The 12,795-nt window shown below is 36.9% G+C and overlaps 1 protein-coding gene across 1 annotated transcript in view; it reads left to right on the forward strand.

Moving 5' to 3' along the window:
* LOC113980479 (cytochrome c oxidase assembly protein COX16 homolog, mitochondrial) overlaps positions 1 to 12,795 on the forward strand; it is a 42,618-nt gene that overhangs the window by 12,879 nt on the left and 16,944 nt on the right. The gene's annotated exons all lie outside the window — the stretch shown is intronic.

Raw genomic sequence — 12,795 nt, forward strand, 5'->3', positions numbered from 1 at the left:
GACTAAGGGGTTAACTGCCACTTTGTATTCTTGTGGCTTAATGAGTAAAAGCTGCATTTGTAATAATGACTATGTTATTAACGTCAAACTGGCTTTTGAAGAACATTCCCTGATAAAGGAACTAAAATTCATGAGAAAATGGTAGTTTGGACTTTATAGGGAGTATGGTTTGGTGGTGATGCATTGAACTGGGGCTAGCATTAGGGTAGGGAGAGAGACAGAGCCTAGAGCTGTAGCTGGAGTGGGGCTGGGAAGAGGCTGCAAAAGGAATTATGTCCTCCTGTTCATTTGGGCTATATCTTGGATTGTGTCACAGCCCATGTATAGGATAGAGAGACAGAGCCTAGAGCTGCAGTTGAAGAGGGGCTATTAGCATCTAAAGGCCAGATATTTCATTCATTTAGTATAACATCTTTGGATATCAAGCCTTGGATATGCCCGTCCCTTGCAAAAGCAAAAAACCATTTTGCCTACACTTCTGTCTTCGCGGAATGCCTAGATCAGTCCTGTTGCCTCAGCGCACTGAATGTCCTGCATTGAAAGGAAACTTGTGCTAAGGCTCTTCCTGATATAATACCTGTTTATGCTGGTTAGAATTCTCCTGAAACGAATCAAGGATTTCTCCATTATTCGTTGTTGCCAATATGTCCATTAATGGAGAAATCATTAGGTTAGATAATTGTTCCTTTTCTGGGAAGAATTTATGCAAATCAAAATTGGTACAGAAAACCAGGTATGCTTACAGGAAAATCACGTGGAATTAACAGAGTAGAAATGAGGAGGTTTGTATAGGCATTGTTCCAAATGCCTTTATTCTCAAATGGAAAACTGGGCCCTTTCTTTGTCTTACTTTCTATTGAATATGTAATTGAAGATGCTTATTTAAGTTTTTTTTACAGAAAATGTGACTTCTATTAAATATATGGAAAATGTCACTTTTATTAAATATACAAATATTTTTTCAACTATATCATCATAGATTATTTTTATTTACTGTGTGCCTATTGTTGCCATTCAAGGTGTAGTAGACACTTGCTGATTCAGATTTAGTTTTGGATATAAGAACCTTGGAATGTGTGGTATGGTTTGTACTGTTGGCTATTAGCTACTGTAGAGAGTTAAAGGGAAGCAACATATAAACTACCTGGGAAAATCTAGGCTTTTCCCCCATCAGCAAACCTTTTAGTATAAGAGAGTTTTTAAGCTCCAGAATGACTCTTTTGAAGAAGTACTATTGCGAGGTAGGTTCTCAGACTGTTGGGATGGGATAGGACTGAGTTCCTCCTCAGTGCAGCAGAAGCACTTCTAGGAAAACTGGAATCCCTATGCCATTTTGTTAGGAAAAAAACTGTCAGTTAGCCTTTGAAGTCTGCAAATATCTCCTGCTGTGTATTACATATGACAGTGTTACATACTGACCTCTTTAATGTTTACAAACTATGTAGATCCTGTTCACTTTTCCTTTGTCCTATATAAAGTGAGTGTACCCCAAAAGTAGAATGCTAAGAAAATAATAATAATAATAATACTGGTTTCTGTCTTACTGAGGCAGAAAGTAGAGGTAGTAAAGAGTCAAAATGACAGAATTTTGATCTTTTCTATTCTGTGAGTTTCACTCTTGATTCAGTTGTTGTGCCTTAAAATATGTATGGCTGTTGTGTGGCATTCCAAGAGTTAAAATCCAGATGAAAATGAAAATACCTGACCTGTTCTTTCACCATCCTCTATGAGCAACAGAACTGTAAACCCAGAAAGAGTATTAAAGGAGTGATGGTGGTTGTTGGAAGCAGACTCATTAGTAAGTGTGCAAGGAGTGTCAAGCCTGCTTTATGCAGACCGAATAGATTGCCTTTAAAAATTCTTTAAAGGGAATAGCAAGGTATTGAGCTCCTTAGCTAATGTTTTTGACCAATTGACTGGCATGTAATTACCCATGAGACATTGCTTATAGACACCTGCAGGGTGTTAGTGTTGCCGTTGTCAATTCTGATTTATTGCATTTAATTGGTGTCTTGAGGTCCTAACTCATGAAATTATATAACTGTGGGGATCTCAGCTTTCATTTTATAATCCTAGACCTTGGAATTGGGAAGAAGAGCACATATGGTGTGTAGAGGATTATTCTGGAAACCTTGCTGTCCTTTGAAAGAATGAAGAATGGAAGAGAAAAGAAGGCTAAACTTATGACACTCTGACTTTTACTGGTTTACAGTGGTTCTTATCATTGGGCTTGATAGTGATTTAAGCGCATTGACTGTCTGGTTGGTTATACTTATTATTACAGTTTTAGAATATTGTTGGTTGGTCCTTATTATTCTTTAACATCATGTCTTGAAGCTCATGAATGGGTGTCAGGAGACCCACAGCAGTATATGATTTAAATAACACCCACTGATCTCATTGGAAATTTTATTTCCATCTTGTTTAGGTTCTTGCATTTGTTGCCTCCTCTACCACAGAGCTCCTCTCTGCCTCTCTTTCTTAGTCTATAAAAGGTAGGTAACTAATGCTGTTCTACTTCACGTAGGAAATAGGAAACTTAATTAATTCAAATAAAAGAAATTATTTAAATTTATATGGGTATTAAAAAAAATGTCCTCAGGTGAGATCCATTAATTCAAGTATTCTGGGTCAGGGTGAAATAGCTAGGAAGAAATAGGGGCAGAGAACTGACCTTTATGTTAAGGGAGAACGTATCTGACATTTGTCTCAGAAAGGTCTAGGAAATCAATCCAGCATTTTCTCATTGTTTTAAGTGGATAGCTGAGAAGTAAGTGGTATCCGCCCATAGGAATGCTTTTGTGTTGCTATCAAAACATTTCTCTGGTTTGCACACGCAGCACAGTGTTTCAAATGGTTGAGTTGAGATGGTTGGAACTGCAGCAGCAGAGTGTTTAAATGAGGTTCAGCATCCACCCAAAAAGGGAATACATCTGCGAGTGACTGAACAAGACTATGCCTTGTTGCTGGCTGGCGCATTCATGTTGCTGTCCTCATGTAAGCTAGCTCAGGTGTGTCTACAGGAGTTGCACACATGGGCATGTCCTGAAGTATTGCAGCAAAAATTGTCTGTTGGTTATTGCTTGTATTTTACCTGCCTATGAACTCCACCTGAATAGGATTTCTGTTCCCCAGCAGAAGTTTGGTTTGTTTCTTTGGTTTGTTCTGTTGTTTGGGTTTTTTTCCAAAAAAGAAGCATTACAGAATCAAATGTAATTTAAAAGGTTAGTGTAGTGTTAATATGGTTTATGAATAATCTGTCGAGTTTCTATGTGTCCCATCATTTTTTCCCTGTAAACAACGTATTTCTTATGAGGTGAATATTTAAAAAAAAAAATCACTTAAACCTCTGAATATGTCTGTAGCATTTAAAATTACACAAATAATGTGATTTTTTTACCTAGAGTTGTGGAATGTCAGCAGATTGTCCCAATCACTAAACATACTGCAAGCTGCTAGATAAAGCTGGTTTACTGCAAGCTAACTTGTTTATTTTATTGGAGGACCTGCATCTATGTTAGAAAACAGTATTTTCTCTATTTGCAAAGCTATAAAAGATACTAAGAATTTAACTGAGAGAGGTGGCAGGATGGAAAGATGTGTTTTTCATTTTCTTCCACAAACTGTTCAATTGACTGAAAACTGCTAGGTGTTTTTATTACAGTTTTTAGGGGATAAGCATCCATGCTTGAAATCATATTACACTTTGGTGTTCCCAAAGATCGTTAAGTCTGACCAAAACTTTACTGACTTCATCATTTCAAGGGGTAATCTGTATAGCCAAGTCATTGGGATTGGACTGGACTGGCAAGGTCCACAGTGATGTAGTTCGTTCTAATGACAACTAATGGACTTAACACTGCTGCTGCCAGCCCAGGTTGTTCCATGCATTCAGTTATTTTCTGTGTTCTGCATGCTTTCTGCTTTATTGTATTCCAAATAGATTTAGATGGATTTAGACTCGTCCTCTAGACTTCATGTTGTGCCAACGCCCCCTACCAATGCTATGGTCAATTTAAATTAACACTGTTAAAACTCAAAAGACTCTAAATGGTTTATTTGTATGATTAAAGCTAGGGAAGTGCAATTTCAGTACCTGCTCAGCTAAATCTAAATGTATATTTGTGGTGCTGTCCGCTAAGTCACTGTTTTGTCTTGCTCATTTTTCCATTATCTTAAATGCCTAGTTTGAGATAGCTATCCAGGTAGTCCATAAAGGTGGTTTGAGAGGAAATGCCCCCATAATAGGCTTCATTCAATTTTAAAAGAGATGCTTGAGAAACACGTTGTTCTCTTTTGATGGATTGAAAAGTAGAGAGATTGAGCTCAACATTTTATTATTACCCCATTGCAGTGAGATGATTACCTTCCTTACTGTATGATTATATTTAACTTGACCATTGAATGACAGGTGAGATAAACCTCTACTGAACTTCAAGGTACAGATGAGTTAGGTTTTTGGATATATATCTTGAAGTGGGATTCATTTTCTTAAGGAATGCCCATCTACAGCTGACTGTAGGAAGTGCCTAAATAGAGAATTTATGCTTAAAGTCAAAAGTTTAGATGGATAAAATTAGGTGAGATAAAGCCTGCTCTAAATATTCTTTCCCTGGAGCTTCACTGGCAAACTAGCAGATGGCTTGAAGGTAGAGGAACTCTTATTTAATCTGTTGTTTGTGCCTGAGGTATTCTTGTATTCTGGAGAATCTGATTTCATAGGAGTTTGTATCAAATCCTGCTTGATTTGAGTGTGAACATATTCAGAATATGTTTAGTTGCTGTTTGGTGGAGTATTTTGGATTGGAAGGGTATCCTTTCTAAAGGGTATCCTTTCTAAACCTGTCAGCCAAAGGAATGTGGAATCATTTTAGTGTCTGTCATTGGACTTGGCAGAATAATTAAGTCTTCTCATCTAGCATTTTAGCATTTATTTATTTATAAATGCATCTTCATGTGTTTAATTGGTTTCAGTAAGCTAATTACACAAGTGCAGTGTGGCAAGGAATTGATGGTGATTATTGTTTTATTTTTTTTATTTTCCTTAAGCAGGTCAGATTGGCCTGAGTCTCAAGTTTAATGACAAACTTTGGCTAATTTCCTTGTCTAAGTGGATGTAGTTGATTTTCAAAGACTAAATTAATTAATGAGCTTGGCCCTAAGTCCTCCAAAAATTAAGAAAAAAATACACTGCAATGTTTGATGCTTAAGAGAATGTAAGAGGCATACATTTATGATTGCTTATAGGAGAGAAAAAAAGATCTTTGTCAGTCAATTGTCTTTAAGTCATGAAGTATGTTTTACTAAATTGAAGCACACCTTGCTTTCAAGCATGGCCTGCTTCGTGGAGGGTTTTAGAATTGTATGTTCAGTGAGGCAGCTTGGCTCCTGGTTGATGGCTGGGGTACCCTTTGTTTCTGTCTGTGTTTCTGTTGGCATGGGGGATTTGGAACTTGTTACATCTTTTGACCATGGTTCAGAACTATCCCAGGTAGTAATTTCAGTCCTGCAATGCGCCACAGAAATGAAAAGGTAGCAAGAGCTTTTCATACTCTGTATTGTGGTGGTACCAGATGTTCAGATGTCAGTTTTCTTTCTTGTTTCAGTTCAGTCCAGAGGGATTGTATGGAAATAAGCTCTTTATCCATACTACTCTTGAAGATTTTGAGGTTCAGCTGCTAGTGTCTGGTTCATGGTTTTGCATTGATTTTTGGCAAAAACTAATCCATTTTACTTGAGCTCAGATGACTTCTCCACTTCTTCTATGAAGAGCTGCTTACTGAATTTGCTATGATACCAGACAGATGTGTATGTTTTTCTTTTCCAGACATTCTTTCAGTTTAGCATACCATTTTTAATGTAAAAGGCAAATACAGAGTCAGTCTGGGATTCAGTAAGATTTTTGTTGTCCCGTTCTGAGGCTGACACTGTGGGCTTTTGGCTTGTATACTTTTGGTTTACAGTGATTGATCCACCTAGATCCACTGTTTATTGTCACCACAGACAGCTTAAAGCACTGTAGGATAACTTGGAGTTCAGGAATTGCCGTATGTGCCCTTTCATACCATCTTGTATCAACTTGAAAAAAAATGAGACCAAGGCCATGTAGCCTGTTCTGATGAAATCAGGAGACCTGTCAATGGCAAAAGACCTCTGGTAACAACCTGAAACAGGTTTGGGCTCTCAAAATCACAATATGGTTGTTAAAAGTTGGGACAGTCTCATGAAATCAGGATGCGATTATGTTATTAATAGAGATTATTTTGGTAATATGTATGTTCACTGATGAAGGATTAAAGCTGTACAAGTTTTTAACCTTACAATATCTGGTTTTCAAATGAATCTTGAGTTTTAATCTTGCAATATTGTGCCAGCATCATTTTTGGCAATAAATATGAACGTGTATTGTTAATGATATTATGTTTGGCCAGAGATCATAAGTAACAATATTCAGGTAAGTGTAAGTGTTTCACTGAATCCCTGTGAAGCTTTTTTAATAAGTTTGGGTTTTCCATGAAGAAAGCCCTTAGATATCAGTTTCCATGTATGCAGTGGTTTCAACTACTGTAGAAATCACAGGGGTTTTCTGCCCTCCATGCTGGGATGTCGTTATCTCCTGTGTAAGGATGCATCAATAAACATAATCAAAAATGTCATGTCTGTGAGAGGCAGAGAGATTTTGTGCCTTTTATAGAGATTGGAAAAATTGACCTGAAGTTTCATGACCTTAATATCTGACTAGATCCAAGTTTTCATTCTTAAAACTTTTGTTCTGCAACTACCTGAATGTATATTGCTTTTGGACTGAAAGTCCTTTTTGTACCTAAAATTCTTCATTTGGCCAAGCTCTCTAGTTACCATAGTGTTCGTGGTGCTGCATAGCTTGGCATCTGTTAAATATATGAAAGTCTTTTAGGCCACGTGAAATAGGTGTTCCTCAATGTGTTAGCTGAGATGTATGTGCTGCCAAGTGAACTGCTGAGTACAACTTATAAGGCTTCATATAAACTGGCTGTAGGAGTAGGGATGCTGCTTCCTGTGACCTGCTGGTTCAGCCAGAGGGCAGGTACCCAGGATGTGGATGATACTTTAAAGACACATCTTTCTTTGAGAAAAAGCAGTAACCATAAATTTGTAAGTTGCCTGGAGCTGCAGGCATTATCAGCTTTCCTTTTTAAAACTCATCTCTGTAAGGAATAGTTAAGAAATCAGAAAAATGAGGGAGTGATTGTGACTTAGTGGTTAGATTACATATGTGAAGTAGAGGAAACCTGGTTTTTAATTTCTATGCCATTTGGAATTTCTGTATTTTTATCAAATAAGTATTCGATGTTAAACATATTGAAGCTGGGCCCCGTTTTTTCAGGACATTGTTTTTTCTCTGAAATGAGGGACTTGTTCTTTAAAACAAACAAACAAAACTTAGTCCATCTCACTCTGAGATGGCTAAAGGCTGTGAATCCTAAATGGTGGATATACATTGTCCAGAATTTCCAAGCATCAAACAGCCACATTAGAGCTACCACCTGACTATGTTGCCCAGCATCTGTAAATTGCAGGCAAATGGCCAAATTTGTCCTTTTGTTTTGTTTTGTTTTTGTTTTTCCAGGACAGAATTTTGAGGGGGATAGGAGGAGTGCAGGGAGGAAATAGGGCTGTGTCTGGAGAAACCTGAACATCTGGCAGCCTTACCTCAGATTACTGAGCTTTTTTGTGATGAAATACAAAATACAGTTAAGAGTTCCTTGTTTTAAACAGAAGCCATTTTCCCATTTTTTAATTCTTGATGATGTTTCTGTTGTCAAGATTAGATTCAGATGAAGAGAAGGTTATTAACTGGAGAATCTCATTCTGATGCCATTGCAAGTGGAACTAATTTCAGTACATAAAATGTTGACAGCTTTCAGATATTTACATTTTATATACTACCAAGATTTCTGTTTGGTTTATTTAAATCCTGTCACATTGCCACAATTAATTACTGGTATTTTTGCCTTGCAATTGAAGTGATTACAAGTGTGTATAACTTAGCTTCAAGCAGCTTTTAGCCAAAACATAATTTAATATCCAGCTGTTTTTCCCAACTCCTCCCTCAAACACCAGAAAACATTTAGCTTTCCAGATTCATCTTTTGAAGCCAATAGCCATGGTGTCAGCAGATTGAAGCGCAAACAAAGTCCTGGGGTCCCAGTCCCCAGATCAGGATTTTCTGCACTTCTGAACTTCTAGATTACTAGCGTTTTTACCAAGAAAGTGTTGAAAACCCTTTGCCCAGAAGTGTTTCCGTTTGAAGTGCGATCTCTGTCTAAATGGACCTTCCGTTTCTTCTTTGTGTTTTGAGGCTTGAAAGACTCAAGTGGTGCTGTTGCAAACTACAGCTGTGTGGCAGTCTGAAAACGCAGAGCCAAAACTCATACTTGGAGCACAACCGTAATGAGAGGGGGAACAGTCATTATCTGTCTGTCTTCAAATATCTGTCATTTGCAGAAAGCCTTTATAGGTTTGCTTGTCATTCAACTGGTGATGCATTTTCCCCAGAGTCAGCACAGAACCTCCTGTATGTTGGGTCAGACAGTGCTTACTGCCTTTTTTTGATGAGGTGTAAAAATGAGGCTTTGCCTTTAGAACCTTAACGAGTTCTGAAGTTAATGTTGTAGCTGGTACATCATGTCTTGTCCCCCTGGAGCACAGCTCAAGGAGGGTAGAAGGTATCTGGTGTTGTACGTTGTTCCTGTGCGAGGAGATGGGCAGTTATGGGATCAAGACATTCACATGCTCTCCTGAACAATCCCTCCACTTGTGCACCTCAAAGACTGTATGTGCTGTCCGTACAGCCTATCAAGCATAAGCTCTGGAAAGATTCAGAGCAGGAGGCTAATTAGGTATTCCCAGAGTAACCTTTCTTCATTGATTACAGAGAGAATGTAGGAATATAAGCTTTCTGGATACTGCATAGAGAAAGAGAGATTACTTGTTTTATTAATATCAAAAATGTATGAATTAAAATATTTTGCATTCATAATTCCCACTGAGTTTAGTAGAATTGTTTTGTTAATGTTGGATGTTTAGCCCTTATAAGGAAAACAGTAACTTTGCTATTCATGTTTTAAACTTAATTACACCAGATCTTGCCATTGTAAATTTCTCTAATATACCCATCAGAATGTCTTATCCTTTGGCAGGTAAACACGTTATTTATTAAAAATAGTGGCAACATATCTTTCAGAAGAAAGTAGTGCACGATGTAGAAGTGTGTAACAAATTCTAGTAATTTAAAATACAAGTAATTTGGAATATTAAAAGCTTTCTGTAAGTGCAAAGTATTAGAATAGCCTTTTTCTTCTTACTGTAAAATTTCACTAGATGTCAGTGTGGAGAGTATTTTTACTTAAATGCATGGTGCAATGTAGAATGAGAAGTGTTAATTCATTTAACAAATGCAGATTTAGGGTGACACTTACTAGAATTTGGTAGTAATTTATTTGTAGAAATGCAGTTTCAGAGCACCGAAAACAATTTTCATAAGTTCATACTGAATTCTAAAAATTGTTTCTGTGCAAAAAGACAGTTAAAAGTCAAAATCTGTTTCAGTATTCAATAAATTTCTGAGGTATGTGCTGTAAATCAAAATAAAATTTTAAAACATAATTTAAATTATTTTTAGGGTTAAAACCAGCAGACTTTTTGGTACTGTTTTATATTCTTAATTATTTTCTGTGAGAAAAAATGTTAATGTTTATTTTCTTGCTTTTGGGTTGTGGAAACTGAGGTTGTTTGTATGAGGATAGCAAATATATTTTCACATGGCTCAAGACAAGGCTTAGGCATTAACTTACATACTTAGAGAAAAAAAAAAGCATATCTATTTGTACCTATTTAACTTCAATTAAGAAAAGTATTCCTAATCTGTAAGTGTGCTTGTGCATTCTTGTAACTGTATTATGTGTTTATATTACATTTAAAGAATCAGACTATTCTGTGCCTACATGAGAAAGTTGATTGTTTTGGGGTTTTTTTTAGCATTTTTTGGTGTTATTTTATTGGATCATCAATGCTTTTATTGCAGGTTTAGTCTCCTATGAGATAGTTAGAGTTTTCCCTTTAAATGAATTCCTTTTGTTTCTGAACTGATACGCCAAACGAAAGATATTGGTTTAGGTACTCTGTGTGCCTTTGGTTTCACTATATTGTTAAAGTGGAGTTGTGGCCAGGAATAGTTTACAGATGAGCCTAATTAAACAGTCACTGAGCATCTGAACACAGGTATTTCTGCTGAAGTACAGAACAAAAGAGGACACCCTCTCCAATGCTATTCTGTCTGCTAGTACAGCAGTGAAAAGATTAGGATGAAAGGAACACAGACTGCTTGCATGCTGGCTTCAACTGCCAATTCACGATTTCTCTCTTGAAGTTACTTGCTTTGAACAGACATTTAAGTGACCTTTCTGTTTTTCAGAGTTCACACAAAGAGGTTGATTCTGTGCAAAGCTAGAATATGACTAAGGGAGCCGCAAGGAAAAACTTAAACTATACTTGCACTAGTTTCCCATGTTTAACTTGCGTAGTTGGTACATAGCCATTAAAAAGCAATCTTTGAAAAATATGATTAAAAAATGCAACTCTGCTCCAGTTGCATTCAGAAGTTGCATTTTGGATTATTTCAATGTATTAAATATCTTCTTTTTAGAGGCCAAAAGGTTTTTGATTTTTTTCCCCCCTAAATACTGGCATCACAAAGTCACACTTTTTTTTTTTTTTTTAGTACAAAAAAGAACTTTTTTTGTGCTGAATTTTACTGTGAAATTAAATCTATGCTAGCACACTGAGAACCAAGGTTTACAGAACTAATTTATGTTTTATAAATCAAATAAATAAATATGTATGTGAAAATCAAGCTGGATGTGAAAGCATACAAAAATTGATTAAATGATTGAGTACTTTCTTCTTAAAACTGAAAAATCTAGAATCATTGTTAGTTTTCATGACCTTATATGTGAGAAATCTAGATATACTTAAGTGCTTGCTGAAGTATGGGATGGTTAGGTCTTCATATTAGCCTTTAACTTAATTGTGTTTCCCATGGTATTATCACATGAAAAAGGTCCAGAGTTTGGGATTGTAGGTCTTTTTTTGATCAATCTGGAAGCAAGTAGAAGATTTGAGGATTTGAGAGATCACTGGTGCACTGTGTACTGTAACTCTGGAAACTGCTGCTGTAACAACATTTTATATTGCTCCTTTGGAAATGTCTGCATCGATTTCTGTCAGAGGCTGGATGAGATTTTTTTTTAACTGTCTGTGTTCTATGCAGATCGTAGGAAAGAGCCAAAGGATACAAAGCTAGGGTTTACATCTAGTCTCAGCTGTCTCCCCACTCTTCAGAAGCATTCCTATCCAGGCGATATCCTTGGATCCTGTCCTATGCAGTACAGAATCACAGAGTCATAGAATTGTTGGAAGGGATGTTAAAGATCGTTCCATTCCAACCCCCGACCATGGGCAGGAACAGTTTCCATTAGACCGGGTTGCTAAAAGTCCTATCCAACCCAGCTTTGAACACTTATGGGAATGGGGCATCCACAACTTCTCTGGGCAGCCTGTTCCAGTGCCTCACCACCCCCAGAGGGAAGAAAGTAGCCTTATGTAAGTGTTGTTTGTGTATTAAATATTTTAAGTAATGTAGTTAAAGGATTGTTATGACTGAAGTTGCACAAAAATGGTATGTTTTGCCTTGCCCTTCTCTGTTACCTAAGACTGTATGCCAGAGAGTTTGGCACAAGTACAGTCTTCATTGTACATTACAACCTTTACAAGTTTTGTTCCTTTAATTTCTTGAGTAGAATGGCACTCAGCGTGGCTGTAGTTTACGCTGGAGTAGAATGGCACTCAGCTTGGCTGTAGTTTACACTGCATTTCCTGAGTTCTGGGATTTATCCTCTCCTATCTACAGCTTCTCACTCTGCTCATAAACCAGAACTTAGAATATTTATGACACAGACTTTTGTAGCAATTTATGGGAGTCTTCTCGAGGAAGATTAAAGTTGACTGATCAGCAAGATTGCTGATTTTCCATTTTGAGGAGTTAGGCATATGATAAATGTTTTCGAAAAAGATACTCTAGTGGGAGAGCTAGAACTGGTGATTCTGGTTTACTCTAAGTTTAAAAAATGGATGGGGAGAACAAATTGAAGAATTTCATATAAACAGTCATTTTGTGGACTCTGTATTGTGAATACTGCAGGAAAATTGTGTCCTGTGTATTTATGCTGGTGGGAGCAGATGAAAAAATAAAAAAGCTTAATTCACATTCATTAAATTCAGGCCATCATCTTCTCCCATTTCCAAAGTAAAAGCTGAAATCATTCTCAGTGGGATGTTATTTTGTGGAGGATAGGGTAGGAACAGAAACTCATGTTTTAGTAAAAATAACAAACTGATTTTAGAGTAGAAACATCTTCTACCACTTTCTGGAAATGGCTTGCTAGAGGGAAAGTTCTGTAAGACTTTGGCATACAAATATTTGGTCAGTACATGCCAGTCTCTGGACACAAGTATACACTGTACTGCACAGACTTATGTGAGAGGAGACTGTTAAAAGCACAGTCCTCTTCTCATGATGTGGTTGTCTCCTGACGGTTTCCTTGTGTAGTAACTGAAGCCATAATTTTAGAAGATGTAATATTTTCAAGACTTGGTTTGCTCTAAAGCCCATGGCTACAAATAGTACATGGACAAATAAATAATAATGGCTACAGCATAGAAAGACTGCTTGTGAAAGTGGGCTGTGTAAGTCAC

The sequence above is a fragment of the Neopelma chrysocephalum genome, unplaced genomic scaffold (genome assembly GCF_003984885.1).
Source record: "Neopelma chrysocephalum unplaced genomic scaffold, ASM398488v2 Primary Assembly neopelma1_24, whole genome shotgun sequence".
In the NCBI taxonomy this organism is placed as follows: Eukaryota; Metazoa; Chordata; class Aves; order Passeriformes; family Pipridae; genus Neopelma; species Neopelma chrysocephalum.